General features: G+C 42.6%; 1 protein-coding gene across 4 annotated transcripts in view; it reads right to left on the reverse strand.

The window, feature by feature from the left end:
• LRRC8B (leucine rich repeat containing 8 VRAC subunit B) overlaps positions 1-25,516 on the reverse strand; it is a 57,837-nt gene that overhangs the window by 17,878 nt on the left and 14,443 nt on the right. Inside the window, exons 1-2 of one of the 4 annotated variants that reach the window (XM_067538509.1) lie at positions 11,545-11,628; positions 179-231 (exon numbers count right to left, since the gene is read on the reverse strand). The gene's annotated coding sequence lies outside the window, so the exon portion shown is untranslated. Of the gene's footprint in view, positions 1-178; positions 434-11,544; positions 11,629-25,516 lie in introns of those variants that run through there. The other 3 variants (XM_067538512.1, XM_067538508.1, XM_067538511.1) reach the window with 3 other exon arrangements.

Here is a 25,516-nt window from a genome sequence, read left to right on the forward strand (position 1 = left end):
GTCTATACAGTCACATATGTCTGTCTACAGTACAATTCATTTTTTAAATGATAAGCAGAATAATTCTGTACTGGCTTCTTTTACTTACTTTCTGAAGTGGTGAAACCTCTGCTTATCTTATTTTAAATACAAAGAGAGAGAAGGCAGAGTTTTTCAGAGTTCAAAACAATGGTCTTACCTGCTGAATGCCAGTCCCTTGGGAACTCTGCTGCTGTTTCGGATTGACAATCCCTACAGAAATAACGCAAACCAGTTATTACACATGGACAATTATGAACTGTTTTCCATATCAATAAATGGTTTAAAACCTTCAAAAGGTAAACTATAGAGAATACAATATAAGATTTATAAATTGATTCTGTGGAAATCACCATTTCCGACATACTTACAAAATGAAGAGAGGACCAACTTAACTAAAGCACCACCTACTGGGAAGATGTAATCACAGCTCTTGAGTATTTTCAGTGTGAAGAAGTTACTGTATTTAATGTAAAGCACAATGCTCTACCAACTTATTTTAGTATTTTCTTATCTCCCGCCCCCCTCCCCCACCCCCAGTATGGTCACTCAAGTCAAAAGGAGTTACCAGAGCTGACACTTTGCAGAACAGAAATACATGGTCTTTCCTCATGAGGATATTTGATACTTTTAAAACATCATTAGGTAACTCAGCACCATGCAAAGAATTCCAATACACAAAACATTCAAGTCTATCAAGAAAGCAAAGCAACCCAAATACAAAGACAGCTCTGCAAGTTGGCAAAGAGGAAAACCAATTCACATTAGCCCTCAGGAAGGGACACTTGATCTCAGCAAGAGAGGCTCGTTCCCAAACCATACAAAGGATGTGGGTGTGAAGAGTAAGAATTAAACTAACAATGCTCAAAGCACACACACTAGGGTTCCCCTTACAGATAAAAGCTAGCTTGTTCCCTAGATGTTTCACTGAACATACATAAAACTGATTGCAAGAGCATTATGTACCCACCCTATTGCTTGAATCTGGCAAGTGAGTCAACTTTAAAATCTTTCCCAATTGCATCCACATTTAGAGGGTTTTATGGTAGGAGATGTAATTATACTGATTTAATTTAAAAAGTCAAGTATTCTCTCTGACTGTTGCTAAAGGCAACTCCAGCACTGTATGCATTGCCTTTGATCAGAGATTGGATTCAGTGACAAAGAATTCCTTATTGTAACAGTGCAAGACCCTGAAAGAAAAAATTAGAAAAAGAGAATTTAGGTTTGGACTTCTTCTTGATTTTCTAGCTGTGAGGGAGTATGTTAGGACTTGAGAAGAAGGCGGCTGTCAGTGTATATGCATGGCTACCGGGTGGATTGATTTTAATCATGATTCAAAATCAGCAGGAAGGAAATCTTGATTTTAATTGTAGCCATGTAATAATCATAGTAGAAATTAGAAGATAAAGGGATAAGGAACTGGTAGCAGGAACAGAAGAGGCCTATAGGCGTAGACCTATAAGAATAGCTTAAGCAGTTAAAAACCTTATAGCCTGAATAGGAATAGTTGCTCAATAAATTAGCATAAGTAAGTAAACTGTAACAGTGACCTTACACCGCAAGATGGCACAAGGCTTTATTTACAGTTTTGTAATAATCATGTGTTGCAATCTGCTCGTAGGTAACCGCAAGAAAGCAGACTGTAACAGTCTAGGATATTTTTGGAAGGGGACACCAGCAGATGCTCAACTGCACATAACCATAGTAATTCAACTGATGTATATAATAATGAACTTTGCCTAATTAATATACTAACCTATAGGATAAGTACATCCCAACATTATGAGAGTGAGAAAGTTAAGCTATGGTAAAGGTGGGAAGAACTATTTGTACATATGCAAAAGGACCATCCAGGTCTATAAAACATCTGGTTTCCGGTACAGCCATTGGAGTTCTTCACTGGCATGCCAGAATCAGACTAGGATCTGTCTCAACCTCTAGAGCTCTCCCCAAGGGTAGCGTGAGTACATATAATAACGCCAGTCGCTCGTACACTATCTCACTTGTTTTACTTACTGGACTAATCATCAATAATAAAAATTTTACAGTTACTGATGGTCTTCCTTGAATATGTGTTGTTGTTGTCACTGTTGTGCCCCTCAAGGCTCCCAAAGGCTGATCTTGGGATGAGAACCTACCAAATTATACAGTACTAATTGGGCATACAATCAATAGATCAGGCAACATAAGCTTGTTTTACATTTGCACTTTACTTATTTTCCTCAAAAAAAGATTGATTCTCATTGATTGGGAACCATTAAAACATGGTGATTTGCAACTAAATATAAACCTTTGCTCTATATTTGGTACTTTTTGCCAGCCAGGAGAATATTATACCTATACAGATTTATTTAAACATACATTTTTCACATACATTTATTCATATTCTTAATTTTTACACATTTTATTGTGTTAGAAAATGGTGAATGACACTTTTTTTACTTGCCAGATTATGATTAATTAACTTGTAATTAGTTCAAACTGTATTTGAATGGAAATTTGAATTCAATTAAAAATGAACAAAAACAACATTTTACAAAATTGCTTATAGTTAAACAAAACTATCTTAAATGACCAGGATACATAAGAAACAGTTTATCAAAACATGTTTTGTATTTAACACTAAACTGATTTATTTTAAAAGGAAGTATTATCTGTAGTTAATTAACAGAACTGATTGTTTCTGATTACTATATCCTTCAAGACTTTAGAAATAGGATTTCAGTAAGGCATTTGATATAGTTCCACATGCGGAATTATTAGTTAAATTGGAAAAGATGGGGATTAATATGAAAATTGAAAGGTGGATAAGGAACTGGTTAAAGGGGAGACTACAACGGGTCATACTGAAGGTGAACTGGCAGGCTGGAGGGAGGTTACTAGTGGAGGTACTCCGGTCCCAAGACTGATCCCTATCTTATTTAATCTTTTTGTTACTGACCGTGGCACAAAAAGTGGGAACGTGCTAATAAAGTCTGTGGATGACACAAAGTTGGGAGGTATTGTCAATACAGAGACGGATCAAGATATCATATTGGAAGATCTGGATGACCTTGTAAACTGGAGTAATACAAATAGGATGAAATTTAATAGTGGAAAGTGCAAGGTCATGCATGTAGGGATTAATAAGAATTTCTGCTATAAGCTGGGAAGGCATCAGTTGGAAGTGACAGAGGAGAAGGACCTGGGCATATATTGGTTGATCACAGAATGATTATGAGCCGACAATGTGATGTGGCCATGAAAAAAGCTAATGCGGTCCTTTGATGCATCAGGTGAGGTATTTCCAGTAGAGATAGGGAGGTGTTAGTACCATTATACAAGGTGCTGGTGATACCTCATCTGGAATACTGTGTGCAGTTCTGGTCCCCTATATTTAAGAAAGATGAACTCAAACTGGAACAAGTGCAGAGAACTGTGGATCATCCTGGTAGCCTAATGGAAAACCTGCCTTATGAGAGGAGACCCAAAGAGCTTGGCTTGTTTAGCCTAACCAAAAGAAGCCTGAGGGGAGATAGGATTGCTCTTTATAAATACATCAGAGGGATAAATACAGTAGCCCCAGAGCAGCAGTGATCACCACAGGTCCACATCAGACAGAAAGACCAGGATCTGTGACAGGCTCCTCACCTCCTTACATGGCTATTTAAAAACTGAAGGGATTCTGCTGGTCTTGCTCTAACATACTAGGACCTCTGAATAAGAAGCTAAGACTGAAATCTAATACTCTGCTCTGTAAAACGTACAAGTGGTAAGAGATTTTCTTGACCTTCATTTTACAGTAACTTAAATTTTTTCACTTATGAAACTGCTTTATAATATTGAACTAGTTATGGTAACTAGCATAGCTAATTGTAATGCTTCCTTCTGACCTGCTGGGTCACCTTGGGCAAGTTACTGCAACTCCCTGTGCCTCTGTTTCCCCATCTGTAAAATGGAGACAATTACATAACCCTCCTTTGTAAAGCATTGATATCTGCAGATGAAAAGTACTACACAGGAGTTAGGTATTATTATTATAGCCAAGCAATCAAAGAACAGGCTCCCACAGAACTAAATAGCACAACTCTATGCATTCACTACTCTGCACAACTCGTGGCCAGTACTATTCCATCTGGAGACTTCATACTGTGCTTATTCACTCTACTCTAACCTCAACAATCTAAATGCACTCCCTATGCACTTTGTTCCACTTAGAATAGCTTTTTATTGTTAAGATTACTTGAACAATTATCCAGTACAAATAAGGAGAATTTTTCAAGATCACTGAATCTAAACTAAAAAGCAAACTGATATTTTTTCAACTTTCACAACAGTGATAAGATTAACATAGCCCTTTAAGAAGAGCAGTTGTGAAGAACAACAAATCCAAATCAAATTAGCAGGTCAACATTTATATTACATAAATACATGCACGTTATGTATGTCAAGTCAATTCCCAGCACACTGAAATACAGAAAAGTTTAAGATCAATGCTGACTTTTTTTCTTAAAACTTGTATAGAAACTTTTAAAGAGCTTTTAAATTTTGCTGATAATAGATGGATTTGTTTAAGGAAATTTAAAACAAAAGGGATGATAGGAGATGCAGAGTTTGTTATTTCCAAGTCCTAAACAGAAGAACATTGTAAAAGAATCTGTGGAAGCATAAGTATAGGTTCAACCCTACAAAACTGAGTGTGTGTATTATATATAATAAAATATCACTTTAGCCCTGTCATTGGAAAGCGGATCTATTTTAGCTGACAAAGTTGTTGGTGGTGGTTAGTGTCTCTCTTATTGAACAAGATGAAATCTTTCTTGTTCTAAAAAGATTCAGCTGTGATTCAAAGTTAGCCTAGTAAGTTTAAACTAATTTTGGATGTGTAACTACAAAGCGATATAGTCGTACAAATTGATGTGGTGGTCTAGAACTGATATCAGCTCTACTGTGTGCCCACGTATCTTGTAAGGTCTATTACTATGCTTGTAAACATCAAGCAAATATCTGAAGTCCACCTCACTATTACTTCGTGAAAGTGAATATATATCAAATTAAGTCATAAAACCAATTTTTGTGGAATAGTGAGGGATGAAGGAGAAAACTACTTTTCTGAGTTGGCCAAGTAACAAGTGATTCCCATTCTTCAGATAATGAGTGAACTGCCTCCACAGCGCACGTTGGGTCCATATTACACTCTGCATATAGTGCTGTCACTGGATTGTAGGGCCAACTCCACCAAAAATTTTAAATGAAGTATTGCAATTTCTCCCCCACTTTAGAGCACACATTAACATGGTTAGTAAGTGACCCTTTATAAATCCTGGTTTTTACACACACACACACACACACACACACACACACCCCTTAATGTAGCTATTGTATGTCTTCAAAGTGAGTGCAAACACCCAAATATTTCACGGATGACCTGAAGTAATATCACCGAGCTGCATGAGGTGAATGCAAAACATGACTCAATATCTGTGTACACACTTTCTTTTTATACTGCCATTAAGGCCAAGTTATACATTACATAATATGGGGAGTGTATTACAATGCATTAAGTTCATTACAAGAACGCTACTCAAATCTGCTTAAAAACTGGTTTAAGACTGACAAAATCTTTTACTTTTGAGATTCAATATCTGCTTCTTCACAGTTAGCAACATTACAGGATCATTTATTTCTCTGTATGTTGCCTTTAAAACACTGTTATAAATTTTCATCTAAAATACTAAAAATACTGAACCAAGTTTAGTAAGCTTACTAGCATTGATGTCAATTAAGAACTTTAGCAAATACAATATTGAGTAAGTCCTTACTAAGACTTTTAGACTGTTGGTGTGACAGAGTGCACACTGTTTGGTCCGTCTACATAGCCCATGCAGCAGCAATCTTCTCAGCCCAGGTCAAGAGACTTAGACATACAGTTTAAATATTAACATTGTAGTGACACTGACCCCAGTTCAGCAAAGTACTAAAACACATGCTTAACTGAATGTGCTGAAAATAGCTGTGTAGACAATGCTCTCTGAAGTTGCAACTCGGGCTGGAGATTAGGCTCTGAAGCCCACCCCTTTCTCTAGGCTTCAGAGCCCAACTCCAGCCCAAACCATAATGGCTATACAGCTATCTTTAGTGTGGTAGTGCAAGCCCGAGTCTGTCAAGGCTGGACGGCTCGCTGCCGTGGGCCATGTAGACATTCCCTCTACGGCTCCAATTCAACAAGGTACTTAAATACATCAGTGAGCCTATCCCACTTCAGTTAACCAAATATAGGAATTAGTTTCACTCTCCTCCATTTCTCAGAGATTGGAAATAATAAATTATCACACTTTTCATCAATATAACACCACTGGTTGGAGACTCAGACATGACAATTTCAATTCAGTTCCCAAATCCACCTCTCCATAAATATATATTCAGTTTATATATAACATTTATGTTTTAATATTTTTGTTGTTGTTCACAGGACAGATTTAACATTTTTTAAATTTTATTTATTCATATTTTATAGTGCCAATATCAGAACTGTATTTCAAAGAACAATATTACCCAAAAAATTAAGAGTATTAAATGTCTAAACTATAACGTTTGTCAATACAATCCCTGGGCTAATTGGAAGGCACATGTTGTCAAACTCTATCCTGGAACTAGAATTACTTTAAATTATAGAAAGCTTATAATTTAACAGGCTAATTAAGGGTTTTTAAGAAAAGCTTTTGACTGGTATAACTTGATTCTGGTTGGTGACACAATATTGGTTTTTGATACAAGTCTTAAATATCCTGCATCTTTTAAAAGGAGGAGACAATCTTTCTAATGTCACCTGAGTGAGTCAAATGTTTTATAAACATGATTTGCAATCCAAATAAATCAATTAAAACTACAAAAAGTTAATAAAAACAGCTGTCTCCCTGCTATTATATCAGTACAATCAGATTCCTTATTGATGGGTATGTGAGATGCTGGCAGACCAGGTGCTGGTTCATGCCAATACCCTCATGTCTCCATTGAAGACTGACAAATGCATAGCTGGAACCAGTCTGGCTCACCTGTGTGTATTGTTTAAATAGGCATTAGAATTACAAGAATGTGTTCAGTGGTTAGACTTTATGGAATGCTTGTGAGTTGTTGCATGTGTTAATCCCACTTATAACATCTGTATCCCAAATTGAGCATTATCTCATTATCTGTATCCCATTTGAGCACTTGCATTGTAAGCCTCTAATTGTGTAAGTCACCAGATAGGAGAGAAACACTAACCAGTCTGAAATGCTTGTCTCCAGCAGAAGTTATGTCCTGCCCAGCAAGAAAGGCCCATTGACACAGACAGATTAGAGTGGAACATTAAAGTGAACAAAAGACTGTTTACTCTCTCCCCCCCATGAAGATGAGTCTTGCAGGTGAATTCCTTCCATCAGCTGTGTTTGCAGCTCAAAGAAGGAGGGAGGAAAGGGAATAAAACCCCCTAACAAGGTGGAGGAACTATATATTTATGCTGCTTGGACTTTGAGGGGCAAAGATTACTAGACATAAGCAAAAGATCTCCCATGCTTAGCCTGGGTTAGGCTTTAAGGACATATAGAGCTTGATTATTATAGAAGCTTCTATTACTTTTTGAAACCTAAGATTGGAACTTATTTGTGTGTATACAGGTTTACCAGCTTTAACAAATAATTCTTGTTTTCTTTTCCTATACAATAAATCTTCAAATATTATTACAGGATTGGATACAAGTGTTGTCTTTGGTATGAGATCTAAAGTGCAATTGATCTGGGGTGACTGGTCCTTTGTTTGGGACTTAGAGTAACCAAAATATTGCTGTGATTTATGTTGTGAGGGACCATCTATCACAAAGGCAGGCTCACCTGGGTGGCAAGACAAATACCAATGGTAGTGTCTGAGAGTCCATGATAAGTCTGTTATAGTGACTGTGGAGTTTACATTTGATAATTGGTTGGTGAAATCTAAGTACTGAATTCACCACCAATTTGGAGTTTGTGCCCTGATTCTTAATAGTCTGCCCTTGACAGCATGACCCCCTTTAACGTCTCCAGTCTTAGAGTGAATTATGCCCTCAGAGATTTGCACTGAAATATGTAGGAGTTGCCTCCATGTATCTGAATTCGGAATTAGGGCCCTTGCAATATCACACATTCAGAAATGGAGTTCTAATACATTTCCATGGATTATAATCACATAACATAACAAAAATTCAGTCCAGGATGTGTAAAGATTTTCAAGATTTTAAAATTAAACTGCTAAGATTAAAAGTTCATTTCTTAGTTATTAAATGACAGAAAATACTCCCTTTGATGTTATTTTCCCACAGTGTGATTCTGCTTAAATTAAGATTGCATGAATCAGAGTGAATTCTGTAGAGATTAGGTATGGTGGTAGCATGTTCATAAACTATTTTCAAGGTAACTCTTGATAAACTGAGAAGCACAGACTACATGGTCTTCTTTCAAACACAATATATTGCTGGCAACATCCATAGTTATAGTTTTCTGAATATGAGAACCTTAAATCAAATGAGGTTTGTTTGGTTTTTTTTGCTTTCTGATCATGCATATCTGTCAAATTTGGTGCAGCTCCCTGGATGATATTTTATGTAAAATATGTAATTACCTAACTTGCATATTGCCATCAATGTAAGAGATTATGCTCTCTGTATCTCCTACTCTAATCACTAGGCAATATTCCCCTTCCATAGATACACTATCTTCCATGTTACACATATCTAAGGAATATATCAGATCTTCCATGTTACATGTATCTAAAGGAATAGGACTTGGGTCTGTCATTACAGAGACCTGAGTTCTATTTCTAAGTAGGGACAGGGTATAAGGCCTTGCTCAATAATAAGGGTTGTGAACTGCAGAAATATTAACAGTGCTCTGTGGAAGAGCAAAGCTTAGAACTCATGGTCTCCTGACTCCCAGCCCAACGCTTGACCTTTCCATACATTACAAAGTGTTTTAAGGGGGAGGCTCTCTCCAGCTCTGTCTCTGAGAGGCATGACACTTGGCTGGTCCAATCACATACTGGAGGAACAGGAGAAGTGTTAGGAACCCACCAAAAATGCTAGACTTTGTGCGGCCATTCTAGCAGCTCACTCTACAGAATTTATCTTGCACTGTCCCATTCCTGAGGGATCCCATTCCTGAGGGATGCTTATTTAGTGTCACTGAACACTACCCAGATGTTACTCAGCATGTTTCATCTACACCAGAGTACAACTATACAGGAAAAATGCAACTGTCTTCCTCCTCGTGAGCACTTTGACTTTTGGAACAAAGGGAAAGTGACAGAAAAATTAATTTTCTTCTCTCGCAAAGGCCAAAGGAAGGGATCTTTTTCCTAATGTTACTGAGCCCTCTCTTCCAATGAAGAAAATAGAGTTTGGGATGAAGTGAGTTTGTAGGTTGGATAAGATAGGTCAGGTTAGAAGATGGAAGAGAGAAGAACTGATAAGGATGTTAGCCTCCCAGTTCAACACCTGCTAGCTAAGATAGTTACCAAAAATATCTTTTCACATGTCAACAGGGCCCAGGGCAAGGTATTATAACAAAAAGGTTGTGCATGGATTTAGACTACAATGTCATCAGAGAAGCCAGAATGCATTTTTGTAATAGATTTTAATAAAACATTATTACAGCAGATCTACATAATAATATTCTGTTAAAGTAACCATTATAAACATTTAATTTTTATAGAGTGTTCTTGTTTCATTAGGATAAATCTGTTCAAATTAGGATTTAAATGACGTCAGTGTATACTTTATTTTTGTACAGATGAGCAAAAAAGCATGTTGTCATAGGCATCTTTGAAACTTTGTTTTTAAGGCAAAATTCACAAGAGTATTAGGTTATTATACATACCAACATAAACTAGGGATTGTACCAAGAATGTAATACCTAGGTACAATGGGAGGCTTTGCAAGCCATACTGTACATGTGATTTGTGGCAAATCCTAACTATTGATCATATATAAGAAGTACTCATCTATCTAAACTAGTACCATGTCTCCAGCAGCAATTAGTACCGGACACTTTAAATAAAGGGGAGGGAGAGGGGGAAACAAAGCTCAACCCATAATTCACATAGCCAGCTGGGCAAGACTATATATGGTGCATAAACATTTTTTCTTAACACACAAAAGCAATGCATATAATAATCATGATCATATTTCAGTTTACACCCTGAGGCTTGTACTTCAGTACTGGTGGATATGGTAAATTTTACACTTCACTCTTATTTCACCCCACCGGTATCTTTTTCCAAAAGATTTAAAGAAACATACAAGGCCACTATACTTAAGATTAGACATACCAGCTGTGTTTTGCTTCGAGGGTGTGCACATCAGGCAGGATATTAAAATATGCAAGAATCCTGCCATCTGAAAGCAGAAAATTCTTACCCTACCAGTTTAATAAGAAAGGGCAGAGAAGCAAAGCTGAGGCACAGCAAGATATGTACACTCACACCTGAGAGTGTAAAAGGCTGTGACCTCAGTTTGTCACTGGAGTCATCCAGAAATTAATATGTTACCTCTCATTTCTGAAACAGTTTCCATAATCAGGACAGTTTAAGTGACACCATTTTTATAGTAGGTTAAACTATAGGACAGTCAATTTTGACAGTTTTATCATTTTAATGTAACTGACTTGTTAATTTTATTGTAGAACTTATTCAAGTTCCCCATTTCTGTTCAGCAGACTGGATCAACTTCACTCTAGTGGGTGGAGACACCATCTAATCAAGTTTTATTCCACCACTAGGATATGCATTTTGATATTTCAACACCATGCCTAGCAACATAAATAGAAGCTGTGTTTGATTTTAGATAGGAAAAAAGTGCAAGAAGCCAAGCATCTTTGTTTTATGTTGAACTGTTTCCTGGGAGAAGGGGAGCCCACAAGTGTTCATTCACAAAACAAACCTGAGCTGCTGATGTCAGATCTGATCTTTTCCGACTGATCTAGACTTTGGGTTTCTCTGTTTTGGGGATCAGATGCTAGGTTCTTATCCGCACTCATCAGTATTTCGGGGAGAGATGAAAACAAGCCCAGAAGTAACCTATGGACTTCAGGGTCAACTGAGGACACTGGAAAAAAGCTGAGTTATGTAAAGCAGCCTAAAGCCACTCCACACACCTGCCGGCAGCGTTTACAAGAATAACAGGTTTCGCTGTGGGCTAATCGCAGCTATTTAAACACGCACACACGCGCTGCGGTTCTCTGCCCTCCGAAGGATAATCTCCCCTTTGAGGGAGGACCGCCAAGAGCGGCAGGTAACCAGACCCACTCGCCTCCCCCCGCTCCGGGAGCTAGCAACCTACCTAGGGCCGGCCGGAGACACGGGCAGCTCCGTGCTTGCCCCCGGCCCGCCTTCGATGGGAGATGCGCGGGGGGCCACCTAGAGGACGGGGGCAGGCCACTCCCCAAGCCTCGGTACGGGGGCACCCAGCCTGCCCTAGCCTCAGGCCGCTGCCCCGGCCGCCCGGCCTCACGTCAGGGGCAGCCGCCTCCCGCTTACCTGGCCGGGCCGCGTCCCCCGGGGCCCACTCCGCCGGGCGCTCAGCCTCCCTCCCTGCCGCACGCTTGCCCCGCGAGGGACCGGCTCTAACCGGCACCTCGAGCTCAGGCTCCGCCCGCCCCTCTGGTTACGTCACCGGCCGCTCAGCCAATGGAGGCTCGGCTGGGTGGGGGAACCGCGGCGCTGAGCCGAGGGGCCGGAGACAAAGACGCAGAGCCTCGCCCGCCCCCTGTGGCAGCCGTCGGCCTCCCAGGGCCGCTCCGCCCGGGCCTGGCCGGCGAGATACGGCCCCAGCCCGCAGGCAGGGGGCCTGGCGGGAGAGGAGCAGCTGTCTAGAGGCGTCTGTGCTCGCCTGGCGTCCGCGGGCAGGACGGGCGCCTGGCGGAGCAACCCCCCCCTGGGACGGACTCCTCTCCGCCGCAGCCAGGCGGGGGCGCATGGCTCCGTCCCCGCTGCGCCTCTGCCCCCCACCGCAGCCTTTCTCGGGTCGGTATTACAGCGAGAGAAGGGCCCCTGGCTGCTGGGCACGCTACAGCCACCTAGCACCAGAGACAGCGTCTGCCCGCAGGCGCCTGGGATAAGATTCAGCCATAGGTGGGAAGCGGGGCGGGGGGAGGGAGACGAGGTGAGAACCAGCCGTCAGTTCGCGTGTGGTTACAGAGCCCAGGGGTGTGCTAGCCACAGCGGTAAAACTCCACGGCCTTCACCCAATAGGTGGCTGAAATGGAGGCAGGAGCCTTGCTAGGAGGTGTCACTTGGATTCTTACCCTGGTCTACACTTACCGGGCGATTCGGTGGCAGTCGACCAGAGTTACACTAGCTATGCAGAGTAGCTTGCGTAACTCTCTTCCACTGCTGGGCTTCCCTTCTGCACCGCAACTTCACTGCACTGCGCTGACAGGAACCGCGTTCCCGTGGACGCAGCGCTACGCCACTTGAGGGGGTGGTTTTACTGCGTCGACTTCTGGATCGCCTGAGCAGGTCTTCACTGACTGCTCGGTCAATCTGGCGGCGGTGACCAGATGTTGTCTCAAGCTTATAGGGACAGTCCCAATATTCGGGGTTTTGTCTTATGTAAGCACTAATTAGCCGCCGCCCCCCTCATCCCCCGGCCCTGATTTTTCACTCTTGAGATCTGGTCACCCTACTTGTTAGAGAAGTCACAGGTGGATAGGACCCACTAGTTCATCTAGTTCAGATGTTCTCAAATTGTGATTTTAGGTTTATTAGTGTTCTGCAGAGCTGCTAAATTGCTTCAAACAAATTAAAAATACAGGATTTACCCAATATTTCTATTCCAAGTAAAGGAAATGGTGTAGTTGCCAAAGGAATTTTATTAATGGGAGGGAAGGTGGTCCAAAAGATAATATTGCTATTAAATGTAGTCCATACCAAGATAATTCCTGATCAAGTCCAAGAAACTCCCCTCTGCAGGGATTAGTGTAGGATTATCCCGTACAGTATAGTCCTTGCAGATGACAAAATAATTTGCCTTGGATAACTTTTAATGCTTAAGGCTGCTATCTTTCTTGCTGTGTTCTGTGGGGAAAATATTTTTGCATCACAAAGATGTGATGATGTAGCATGATTGATTGATCTATTATTTATATATTTCTTATGATACACCTGACATACTTGTGCATTAGTAATAATGTTGCCATTCTAGAGTGTTACAATGGAGTTGTACTTAAAGTTACATTTGACATCTTTACATTTCTTGCAAGCGTAAGTGACCCATCAAAATCAAAGTAGGTGGCAGCAATCCTATGAGCTGCTGCTACAAGGATTTTCCTTTAACGTTTCCATGCAGAACCAAATGCTTTCCAAGTCATAGTAATATAATTTCTCTGTCTGTGTGACAGAGCTGTTCCATGCCAATTAAAATTCCAATGGGAACCCTACAATAAAATTAAAAGGTTCACTAATATGAACAATATTTAAATATATATCCACATATTTATTTGAATTTCTCTCTTCACTTCCTCTTTCTATAACTGAGAATAAACTTCCCCTTCACACATGATTGCAAAGACCTGCTTTCCACCTGCCTCTACCCATTAAAGACTGACCAATTTTTTTTATTCCTACCTAGATTTCTGCAACTAGCTCTCATAATCTGGGACAGATGGACTGCTCCTGCCTGCTTCTAGTGACTCAGACAGACAGCCTAATATATTGTCAGAATTTTTATGCCCAGCTTTCATTGTTAGAGCTCTCTAGCACAAATTCATTTGAAACTCAATTTACAATACAGTCATACTTTTTATACCCATCCCATTATAAAACCCCATTTATCCAACAACCAGGTTGACTTCCAGCAAAGTGGATCTACTTTTTTTTTTTTTCCCAGAAAGGTACCAAAATTTCCTTTTCTGTTCAAAACTCAAGAGAAGAGCATAAATCAAATGGCCTGGATTTTGTGAAAATAAGCACATGCAAATCCTAAAAACAATAGAACTTTTGTTTTTGTTCCAATTAAAACAGTTATTTATAAAAATATACACTCCTTTGCAAACCAAACATCACAGCACTGAGTACCTGAAAATGAAACTGATCTAAACAAAAGTGAACTGACTTCATTGTCCAAGCTGAGAGAAATACAAAATGTAAACAAACATCATAAACAGTGAAACATACACTGCTTTTTAAATTATTATTTTAATAATCTAAAATGTTATTAGTCATCTAGGGAAGGAAATCTTTACAAAGTACTGTTTTAAATCCATACTATCCCTTTAAACTGCAGATGATGGACTTTGATTAGCAGTACTCTAAATTCACTTAAGTGGTTACTGTCAAATCTACAAAGAAGAATGAATGGAATTGTCTACAGTTACTGAACTCAGAACTCTTCTTAATGCCTGATAAACACGAAACACCAGGCTGGCAAATTTCTCCTTAAAAAAGCAACCGTCATTTGGTTTATGAGGTTTCTATCTTCTCAGCTGATTGCACCTTGATTTCCATTAGAAAGATAAATCATCTGCTATGTCTGTGCATTCCTGATACATGATTTAATCCATTCAGCTGTAATAGAACTATTTTTCCCTCCTGTAAACAAAATAAATAAAACATCTTATCCTATAAGTTTTAATTCTGCTAAATTTTAAAACTTGAACTATATCCAGGATCAGCCACATTGTCTCTTTGGAAACAACAGGATTAGAGCCAAGAGAAGATGAATTAATATTCTGTTAAATTACAAAACCAGAAATAGTTCTGATAAACATTCCGTTGTGCTAAAAAAATAAAGGAAATTTAATAAATTAAGTCATAAAACTGAATCTGATACCTCAAAAGGTGCATAACAGCCACATTAACAACAGGTAAGAAACAACTTTCTGGTCTGGCAGTTATCTGCTCTGTAACTGACTAACAGAAGGAAATCCATTGGGGGGAGCACTCAACCCATCAATTGCATCTTGGAAAAGTCAAACGCATGAAGATTAAAGGTGTCCAAAGAGGATAATTTGTTAGCCACCCACTGAAAGAACCAACGTCTTCATTTGTGCACCTATAATATTATACTTAACAGGCCGTATTCACTGTGATCATATAACTTGATGTTACTTCAATAGTGTTATACTAGAGATGAATTTCTCCCAATCTTCCCAGAGCAGCACTGTCGAGATCAGTGGCTCTCAACTTTTCCAGACTACTGTATCCCTTTTAGGAGTTTGATTTATCTTGTGTACCCCAAGTTTCACCTCACTTAAAAACTATCAAAATCAGACATAAAATACAAAAAAGTGTCACAGCACACTATTACTGAAAAATTGCTTACTTTCTAATTTTTACCATATAATTATAAAATAAATCAACTGGAATATAAATATTGTACTTACATTTCAGTGCATAGTATATAGATCCGTATAAACAAGTCACTGTATGAAATTTTAGTTTGTGTTGACTTCACTAGTACTTTTTATGTATCCTGATGTAAAATTAGGCAAATATCTAGATGAGTTGATGTACCCTATAGAAGACCTCTGTGTACCCACAGGGGTACACATATCCCTGGTTGAGAACCACTGGCCTAGATACAGTTCTCCACACTATGTAATATGCTTTTTGGCAATAGCTGGCTACCACATGACTATCCAAAGTGTTTCAGAGTTCACTTCTCATAAACTATGCCATCAAACAAAGCTTTTCTAGAATGGTGTTTGGACGCTATGAAAGTAGTTCTGAATCTGCCAGAATTCTGATAAGCAACATCAATTTCAAATACTATGCTCTATGCGATCCATGTGAGACAATAAGCATCTACTCTGATCCCTTCAATTTCACAGTTTTGAGAACACTGGGTATGTAAGAAAGATAGGAACTATGACATACATTGGTGTCCCAATATACTTTAGAGAAAAGTCAGCCACTGCTCAGGTTGCTGGTTCTCTGAACCCAATACAAACTTTTGCCAACTAAGCATGCTTCACAGTGCCAAAGAGATCAATACTTGGCTCCCCATTCACTGTGCAGAGTTGCAGGAACAATAACATCTTGATTGAACATACCTTTGGCAGCAACTATCTGCAACTTGAGGACTAGTCTATGTGGGGGTTTTAAACTGGATTATTGACCTGTCTGTTTACCTTTGTGCCCTCCCCTGCTCTCGTATCAAGTTGCCACGATGTCCCAGATTTTACTCATTTCCTTCTGGATTTGAATGTTTTATCATTGCTGCATTACTAGTCCAGAAGCTACATAACATGCTTTACCACTTGGAGCTGTGTTGAGACCTTGGATCTCATCACCATCTGGGGTGAAGCGTCAGTGCAAAAGTTCATTTTCTTTTCAAACTATCAAATGCACACTCCACTGTCATTCTGCAGCTACGGAGTCAGTAGTTAAAAATGTCATTCCTTCTCTCCGAGCTGTCAGTGAAAGGGCTTCATTAACCAGGAACCAGAGGACAAACCAGGTCTCCCAGGATAACTGGAGCAGCCTCCACACCATTAACGTCCATAGCGATCCTGGGGACAAACAGTCCTTTCTCCATTAACGTAAACAGAGCTGAGTTCCAAAAGATCCCAGGGTTGTGGAACCTTCCAGACTAACCTGCATTTCTGTCTGTAAGCCTGCCATGGTGGTCAACTAGCCCCTGGAGAACCATGCAGGTGTAACACTTTCCATTTATAAAATTTGCATCCTGGAGTGTGTATATGGGGAGCACGTTATAGGAACATGGGTCCCATCAATTGCCCCAAATCAATTGGGGGAACCCTTTCAGTGCAAAACCATCAATAATCTGAGCATTACCAAGTTTAAGAACCCTGTGCAACAGTACCTTTTTCATGGCATGAAACACCTGCATGACAATGGCCCAGCAGTTGTTCTCTCCATGCCAAATTGGTTGACTATGGATCAGTAGCATTCGGAGATGGCCATCTTACCAATGACAGTAGTGACCCACTTCTCCATGGGCATGGGGCACTATGTGTTGGTATCCTGCCACTGCAGCTTCGGGGCTAGTTCAGCACATATCTCAAATAAGACTGCCTTTCCCAACATGAAATTCTCTCACCACTGCTGGTCATCCTTGGTCTGCAAAACACTCCTTTCCCACCAATCTACACTGGTGTTGCAGGACCAGAAATGGCACTGCATGGCACTGCACTCCAGGAACCGGTCCTCTAGTATCAACTGCTCTATGTCCTCCGCTTCTTCATTATCCTCATTTCACTTGCTCTGCTGCTGAATCTCCTGCTGTTGCTGGAGGAGCTGCTGCCACATCATCTGCTCAGTGGTGTGATGAGTGAAGACCAAAGCTGAATGTATTGGGCTTTGAGTGCTGAAATACTGCCCAAGTAACCTCTGCTATAGTTGCCAGCACAGTGGCATGGAACACAGTTGGGTCCATGCTGGCCAACTGCAATTCAAAAAGGCCACTAGCCCACCCAGAAAGGAAGCATGGGCAGAGATTTTTTAAAAATTTGAACCCACCTGGCTTCTGCTTTGCATTCTATAATTCACAAGGAAAAAAATAAATCCCAGGATGCAGGCTGAGATACTGTCTGAGAACACCACATGCTTGGTACGCAGCAGGATGCAAACTGAAAGATGGAACAGGTGTTTCTTGTGCAAGCTATTAGTGCTGTTTGTTACCTGATGTGCACCAAACAGTTTCAGATTACCCCCCTGTCATGGTCAAGCCCTGAACCCATCCTTTTGAACGAAGAGTTTGCCTGACAGATAACTTCTTTGGACGATCACCACCTCTGACAAAGCTATTGATAACAGTGTTTTTTCTGGCCTGGTTTCTGCTTCTTCCCATTCCATTTTCTGACACAGAAGACATCAACTGCATGGTCTGGCTGAAGCAATACAGAATCAGTTGATCATCTTGAGAGGCCCATAAACCCTTCTGAAAGTTGTAATCTATAGAATACCATGTTTCTTCTTGTAGGGCCACTGGTTCTGATTTGAAGCATCTTGTAACATGGCACCTCAACACTATAGGTTCACAAATATTTTAATCTGATACCATTCAATTACGTTTTACTAAAGTTTCGGTGCCTCTTTTTGCACACAAAGGTTTAAAGCAGCTGTCTTGAAAGAAAACAAAGTAGGTTGCAGCCCACGAAAGCTTATGTCCGCAGAAATTTGTTAGTCTTTAAGGTGCTACAGGATAGTGTTTTTGCTGTATACAGACTAACACTGCTACCCCTCTGGAACTTTGTCTTGAAAGGATATTTTAGAGCAACACTGACCTCTACTGGATGTATAAGAGGTTACAACTGAATCCACATGTGGCTGGACCTGCCAAAATCCACATCCCTGAGGCCTGGTCTATACTGCCAATGTCGGTGGACTTAATGTGGCTTATGTCGACCACATAAGGTATGTGTCTCCATTGGCATGTCAGATCTGCTAACCTAAATCGCGGTAAAATCTGACTTAATAAAACCACCTCCACAAGTGGTGTAGTGCTGAAGTCTAATTCTATGGGTCAAATGAGCATCAGTATAGGTAGAGCACAACATAAATTGATGTCATTGGCCTCTGTGAGGTATCCCATAATGCTCTGTTGTGACTGCTCTGGACATTCACACACTGCTGCACCACGGCCACATGCACAGGAAACAGCCCCTCCCCTGAAGCACTGGGAAATTTTTAATTCCCATTTCCTGTTTGGTTAGTGTGGAGAGAGCTTTGTAGCTGAACTGCTCATGGCAACTGCATGCCCCAAATACACTTCAGCATGTAATCAACCTAAGGTCTTGGATCTCATCAGCCTATGAGGCGAAGAGTCTGTTCTGGCTCAGCTCCAAGCCAGCAAAAGAAATTTAGACATCTGCGAGAAGATATAGCATGGTATGGCGGAGAAGAACCACAATAGGGACACACAGCAGTGCCACATTAAAATCAAAGAGCTGAGACAGGCATATCAGAAAACGAGGTGAACAGTCGTTCTGGCTCGTCACTGAAGACATGCCACTTTTATGAGGAACTGCATGCGATTCTTGGCAGTGACTCCACCACTGCCACTACGCAGCATTGATACCTCCGAAGAATTCCAGTCCAGGATGAATGAGAAGGACTATGAGGAGGAGGAGAGTGGGGTATCCATTCTCCCTGAGAGCCAGGACTTGTTAGTTACCTCAGAGCAGCCCAGTCGGACATAGGACAGCGTTACTGATCGAGATGCTGGAGAAGGCACATCTGGTGAGTGTGTATAGCATATCGCATTTCTGTGATTATGTCCGCAGTCCAGCTTCTTATTTGTGAGAAAAAAGGAGATTGTGTTTTTGTGGGGATGGGCTTCTTGGGTGTTAGTCGACTGAAGCAGAGGGTTACCCCCGGAACAGACTATTTATGTGCACGGGGATGCTCCAAGAATCCTCCATGAATATCTCCAGGAAACTTTCATGTAGGTACTCAGAAATCCTTAGCAGAAGGTTTCTGGGGAGGGCAGCCTTATTTCTTCCACCACGGTAGGACACTTTTCCCCGCCACTCTGCTATTAAATGAGCAGGGCATCATTGTGGAACACAGCATAGCAGCATAAGGGCCAGGCTTGCACCCCAATGCTTGCAGCAAATCTCCCCTTTCCGCCTGCGTTACCTTCAGGAGACTGATATCACACATGGTCACCTAGGAAAGATAGCACAAATTTACAGTACCCGACCAATATAGTCACTGCGTGTTATTCCCCTGCAGTGGATGGTATCCTGGGCCCCAACACAGACAATTCCTAGCCATGATATTGTTGGCATGAGTGTTAGAGGTCCAGGAACAGATGCTCCTATGTTTTCTCCAGCGACACTTCACCCACACCCTCCTCCAATCTCTTTGGACCACCTCCTCCCAAACTGGTCTTTGGGATGGTAAAGGAGAGCTCAATGATCCTTCTCCTTCATTAAGTGTGGATTGGGGAATTTAGTGCTACAGAGACTTCCCTATCATGGATGCAAGGGCCCCTTACTTACGCTGGAATGCCACTCTGACCCGTGCAATAAGTACTGATTGGTATGCGGGTCTGGCTTTGCCTTGTGAATATGAAAGGGAGTTCTTTTTACATTGTAACATTTCTTTTCCTCCATGGGGCCAGCTAACAATGGCAACTTTGTGCTTTACTTTCCTTACAATGGACACCTCGGCCCTCACCCCAGCTTCTACTCCCGCAGAGCGCCTTTCTCAGATTAGAAAGCGGGGAAAAAAATTGAGATGACATGTTCAATGAATTAATGAATGGCTCTGTGGCTGCTCAGAGCCTGTAAGATGTCATTGTCAGAGAAACTAAACATGGACATGGAAAACTGAAAATCAGCACAGGAGCAGATGTTGCGTATTATGAGGGATCAGCATGACATGCTGAGGCATCTGGTAGAGCTCCAGGAAGAGCAGCGGCTGGACAGACTCCCTCTGTAGCCCCTCCAAAACGCTCAAACAACAAGCTGTTTCATACCAGCCCCCACCCCAAAGCGCTCTAAGAGGAGGTTGAGCAGGGTGCAGTACGTGCTCCACTCCATGCCAGTGGAGGGGAGCAGAAAGAGGTGACAGCCCCTTTAAGAATTGGGAATGTGCGTGCTTTATGTCATGTGATGGAACTTCTAGGAATATGTCCAACCAAAATTGGCAACCCTACACCAGAGGTGTATTTTGTCCAAAGTCTGTGAGCTACATTGGATCAAGTCCCTGGAGATTTTAAAAGAAAATTAGGGACATTTTTTACCTGAGCTTTTAATTGAACATTAAGACTGCAGGGATGTGTGAAAAAAGAGAATATTGTCATAGTTTCTTTCTATACGTATGAAAACAGGCAGCAGCATTCTGAGCTTGGTGGAATTTAGAGAACTGACACTTCAGGATGTAATAAAAAAAAAGTAGAAGTTGGCCTAGGAAGGCAGGAAGACATGAAGGCGTAGATGAAGATTTCAGTAGAGTTAGAGCTGAGGCAATAGTATACATGAGCCATATTTTAGGAGGTTGATGGGCAGATTTGAAGACACATGAGATGTGTGGGTTGAAAGGAAATTCAGCAATGCTGACACCACAGTTACAATCTGAATTAGGGAAGGAGATAGATGAATTAACTATAAGAAGACAGACTTCTTACCCATGAAAATCACGTTAATCTTTAAAGCAACGAGAATCCTGTAGCACTTTAAAGACTAACAAATTTAATTTCTGCAGGCATAAGCTTTCGTAGGCTGTAACTCACTTTGTCAGATGCAAGAAATAGAAATCAAATGGCAGGTATATATATATATATATATCCAAGTTTAAGGAACAACAATGGGGAAGTAGTTGAGGCCTATTTACAACCATTGATTAGGAGGGGAGAATGTGTGAACAGAGAATTACTTCTTGTAATGAGATAGCCATTCCAAGTCCCTATTTAAACCCAGTTTGATTGTGTCAAGTTTGCAGATCAGTTCAAGCTCAGCAGTTTCTCTTTGAAGTCTGTTTTTGAAGTTTTTTTTGTAAAAGTATGGCAACTTTCAAGTCATTTACAGAGTGTCCTGGGAGATTGAAGTGCTCTCCGACTGGTTTATGAATGTTTCTATTTTTTATGTCTGATTTATGTCCATTTATTCTTTTGCGTAGTGACAGTCCGGTTTCGCCAGTGTACATGGCAGAGGGACGTTGCTGGCACATGATGGCATATATTACATTAGTAGATGTGCAGGTGAATGAGTTCCTTATGGTGTGGCTGATGTGGTTAGGGCCTGTGATGGTGTCACTAGAGTTGATGTGGGGGCAGAGCTGGCAACAGGGTTTGTTGCAGGGGTATGTACCTGAGTTATTGTTCTTCTTGTATGGTGTACAGTTGCTGGTGAGTATTTGCTTCAGGTTGGGGGGCTGTCTGTAAGCAAATACTCACCAGCAACCAAGTAAAAGTGAGAGTAAAAGTGGTACCTATCATTAAAAGACAGAGTAGTTGATAATGCTGAAAGCTACACTGAGGTCTAGGTGGATAAAAGAAGAAAGAAGTTAACCACATAGAGAAGAATGGTTTCTGTTGTGGCCAGAGAACATGGACAACAGTTAAGATGTTAGAAGAGACGACAGGAGAGATTAAAAAAAGATATTTTGATGGAATGTACTGAGAAAGGTGCGAAATAGAGCAGCAGTTGGAATGTCAGGATCAAGGAAGTGTTCCGAGTAATAAGAGAAGTAAAGGATATACAAAAAGATATGCTATATTGTAGCAAAAGCAAGTGCTTTTTCTAAACAGGATGTTTTCCATGGTCTTCAGCTGCTTTTTAAATGCTGGTATAGGACGAGAATTACACTTCACTACTCCCAACACTTCTATAGGCTTTTCATCTGGTGATCCCAGCACATTATTACTGTTATTTGCTAACATTGGTGTCTTTTTCTAAGATTTACCAAGACAACTTCTAATGTGGCTTCTAGCCAAACCAGGATCAGAAAAACAAGGTTACTTACCAGTAACTGATGTTCTTTGAGATGTGTTGCTCATGTCCATTACACTATAGGTGTGTATACGCCTCCATGCATGGTTATCTGGAACTTTTTTCCCCTTAGCAGATCCAGTAGGACCGGCTCCGGCGCCCCCTGGAGCTCCGCGCACATGCCACGGTATATGAGGCGCTGCTGGCCCTATGCTCCCTCAGTCCCTTCTTTCTGCCAACTCCGGCAGCAGGGCCGGGGGGAGGGAGGGTGGATTGTGGAATGGACATGAGCAACACATCTCGAAGAACATCAGATACTGGTAAGTAACCTTGTTTTCCTCTTCGAGTGCTTGCTCATGTCCATTCCACTATAGGTGACTAACAAGCAATACCTTTGGAGGTGGGTAGGAGTTACCGGTGAGCTGCCCTCAGCATCGCTCTGCTGAATCCCGTGTCCTCTCTAGCCTGCTGGACGATGGCGTAGTGGGATGTGAAGGTATGCATCAACGACCAGGTGGCAGCTTTGCAGATGTCCTGCAGGGGCATTCTCTCCAGGAAGGCTGCAGATGAGGCTTGAGCTCTGGTTCAGTGCGCTGTGATGGTTCCCTTGGCCTGCTCATAGCAGAACTTGATGCATGATGTAATCCACGAGGAGATGCGCTGGGTGGAGACAGGTGAGCCTTTCATCCGGTCGGCCACTGTGACGAAGAGCTGCGTCGATTTCCGGAACGGCTTTGTATGCTCAATGTAGAAGGCCAGGGCTCATCTCACGTCCAGCGAATGCCATCTCCTCTCCTCCTCCGAACAGTGAGGTTTGGGAAAAAACACGGGGAGAAAAATAGCTTGGTTATAATGAAAATGGGAAACCACCTTGGGTAGGAAGGCTGGTTGCAGCTTCAGCTGGACCTTGTCCTTAAAGAATACTGTATAAGGGGGTTCAGAGGTCAAGACCCTAATCTCGGAGACCCTCCTGGCTGAGGTAAGGGCCACCAGGAAGGCTACCTTTCATGAAAGCAGGAGCAGAGGGCATGAAGCCATAGGTTTGAAAGGGGGCCCCATGAGTCTCGAGAGGACTAGGTTGACATCCCAGGAAGGCACCGGGTCGTGGACCTGCGGATAAAGCCTCTCCACCCCCTTGAGGAATCTGACCGACATGGGATGGGAGAACAGCAATCTCCCCTCTAGCAGCTGATGGAAGGCCGAAATGGCCGCCAGGTGAGCCTTTAATGAGTCCAGTGCCAGACTCTGGAGCTTTAGCTGGAGCAGGTACTCCAGAATCACCTAGGCAAGAGACTGGGCGGAATACCCCGGGACTCTGCCCAACAGGTAAACCGCCTCCACTTAGCCTGATACACGAACTGTGTGGAAGATTTCCTGCTGCCAAGCAGGACTTGCTGGACCTGCACCAAGCAGGCTCTCTCTCCCTCCGTCAGCCTCCAGGCCGTGAGGTGCAGTGAGTCCAGGTCAGGGTGCAACAGGCGACCATAGTCCTGGGATAGAAGGTCGTGCTGCCTCGGGAACTCCAGGGGTGGGGCGATCGAAAGGTCCAGCAGCATGCTGAACCAGTGCTCTCAGCCAAGCCGGAGCGATGATCTGCCTCGACGTTCCTCACTCCTGGGAGGTGAGAGGCAGTCAAGTGGAAATCGTGCCTCATGGCAAAGTCCCACAGATGGATAGCTTCCTCGCAGAGGGCCGAGAAGCACGCTTCCCCCTGCCTGTTTATGTAAAATATGGCTGTGGTGTTGTCCATCAGCACCTGCACCACCCTGCCTGTCAGGAATCAGAGGGACACCTTGCACGCTAGGCGGATGGCCCTCAGCTCCTTCACGTTGATGTGCAGGAGCCTCTCCTCCTCCGACCAGAGCCCCTGAGTGCCTAGGTTGATGTGGGCTCCCCATCCTATGTCTGACGCGTCGGAGATTAGGTGACCGATGGGACCAGTTCCCTGAATGGAATGCCCTTCGTCACTGCCCTTGGAGTCCGACACCAGTTTAGGAAGGCTAAGATGGGCGGGGGAACTGTGACCACCCGGTCCAATGGGTGTCTGCTCCGCACATATACCGAGGCCAACCATGCCTGAAGCGGTCTGAGCCTCAGGCGAGCTAGTCTCACTACGTATGTGCAGGCCACCATGTGGCCTAACAGCTGTAGGCAGTGCCTGGCTGTTGTGGGGCATCGGTGCAGCTGGGAGATAATAGAGACCATTGCCTCAAAACGTGGCTGAGGCAGGAAGGCTCTGGCCTGGGAAGCGCCCAGGGTGGCCCCAATTAATTCTATGCATTGCACTGGGGTTAGTGTGGACTTCTGCTCGTTTATGAGCAGTCCCAGCCTGCTGCACTTGGAGCAAGTGAGGGTCACGCTCTCCTGCACTTGGGACCTGGACCTGCCCCTGATCAGCCAATCTTCTAGGTAAGTAAAAATTTGCACACCCTTTCGTCTCAGGTGGGCAGCCACTACCGCCATGCACTTGATGAACACCCTTGGAGCCGAAGATAGGCCAAAGGTTAGGGCTGTAAACTGGTAGTTGGAGCCAGCCACCGTGAAATGGAGAAAATGCCTGTGGCTGGGGAGGATAGACACATGAAAGCATGCATCCTTGAGATCGAGGGCAGCATACCAGTCTCCTGGATCCAGGGAAGGGATTATGGAAGCTAAGGAGACCATGCGACACCTGAATCATTTGACATATTTATTTAGATGACGCAGGTCTAATATGGGTCTCAGACTCCCTTCACCTTGGGGAATAGGGAAGTACCTCAAATAGAACCCCTTCCCCCTTCTGCCTTGAGGGACCATTTCCACCGCTCCTATGTGGAGGAGGGTGGCCACCCCCTGCAAGAGGAGTTGCTTGTGAGAGGGGTCCTTGAAGAGGCACAGAGGGAGAGGGTTGTTGGGGGGGGGGGTAGATGTAAACTGCAGGGCATAGCCCCCCGAGACTATCCCAAGGACCCAATGGTCCGAAGTGATCTTTGCCCATTCGGGGTAGAAGGGCCTTAACCTGTTTAGGAAGGGGCGGGGCAGATCCAGGAGAGCAGTTGGGACACCACCTTCGGGCACACCATCAAAATTGTTTCCTCTGGTTGCCCGACCTCCTGGGGGGCCCCTGCTGG

Source organism: Emydura macquarii, unplaced genomic scaffold (assembly GCF_026122565.2).
Source record: "Emydura macquarii macquarii isolate MOO-44397 ecotype Brisbane River unplaced genomic scaffold, CSIRO-AGI_Emac_v2 contig_480, whole genome shotgun sequence".
NCBI lineage: Eukaryota > Metazoa > Chordata > Testudines > Chelidae > Emydura > Emydura macquarii.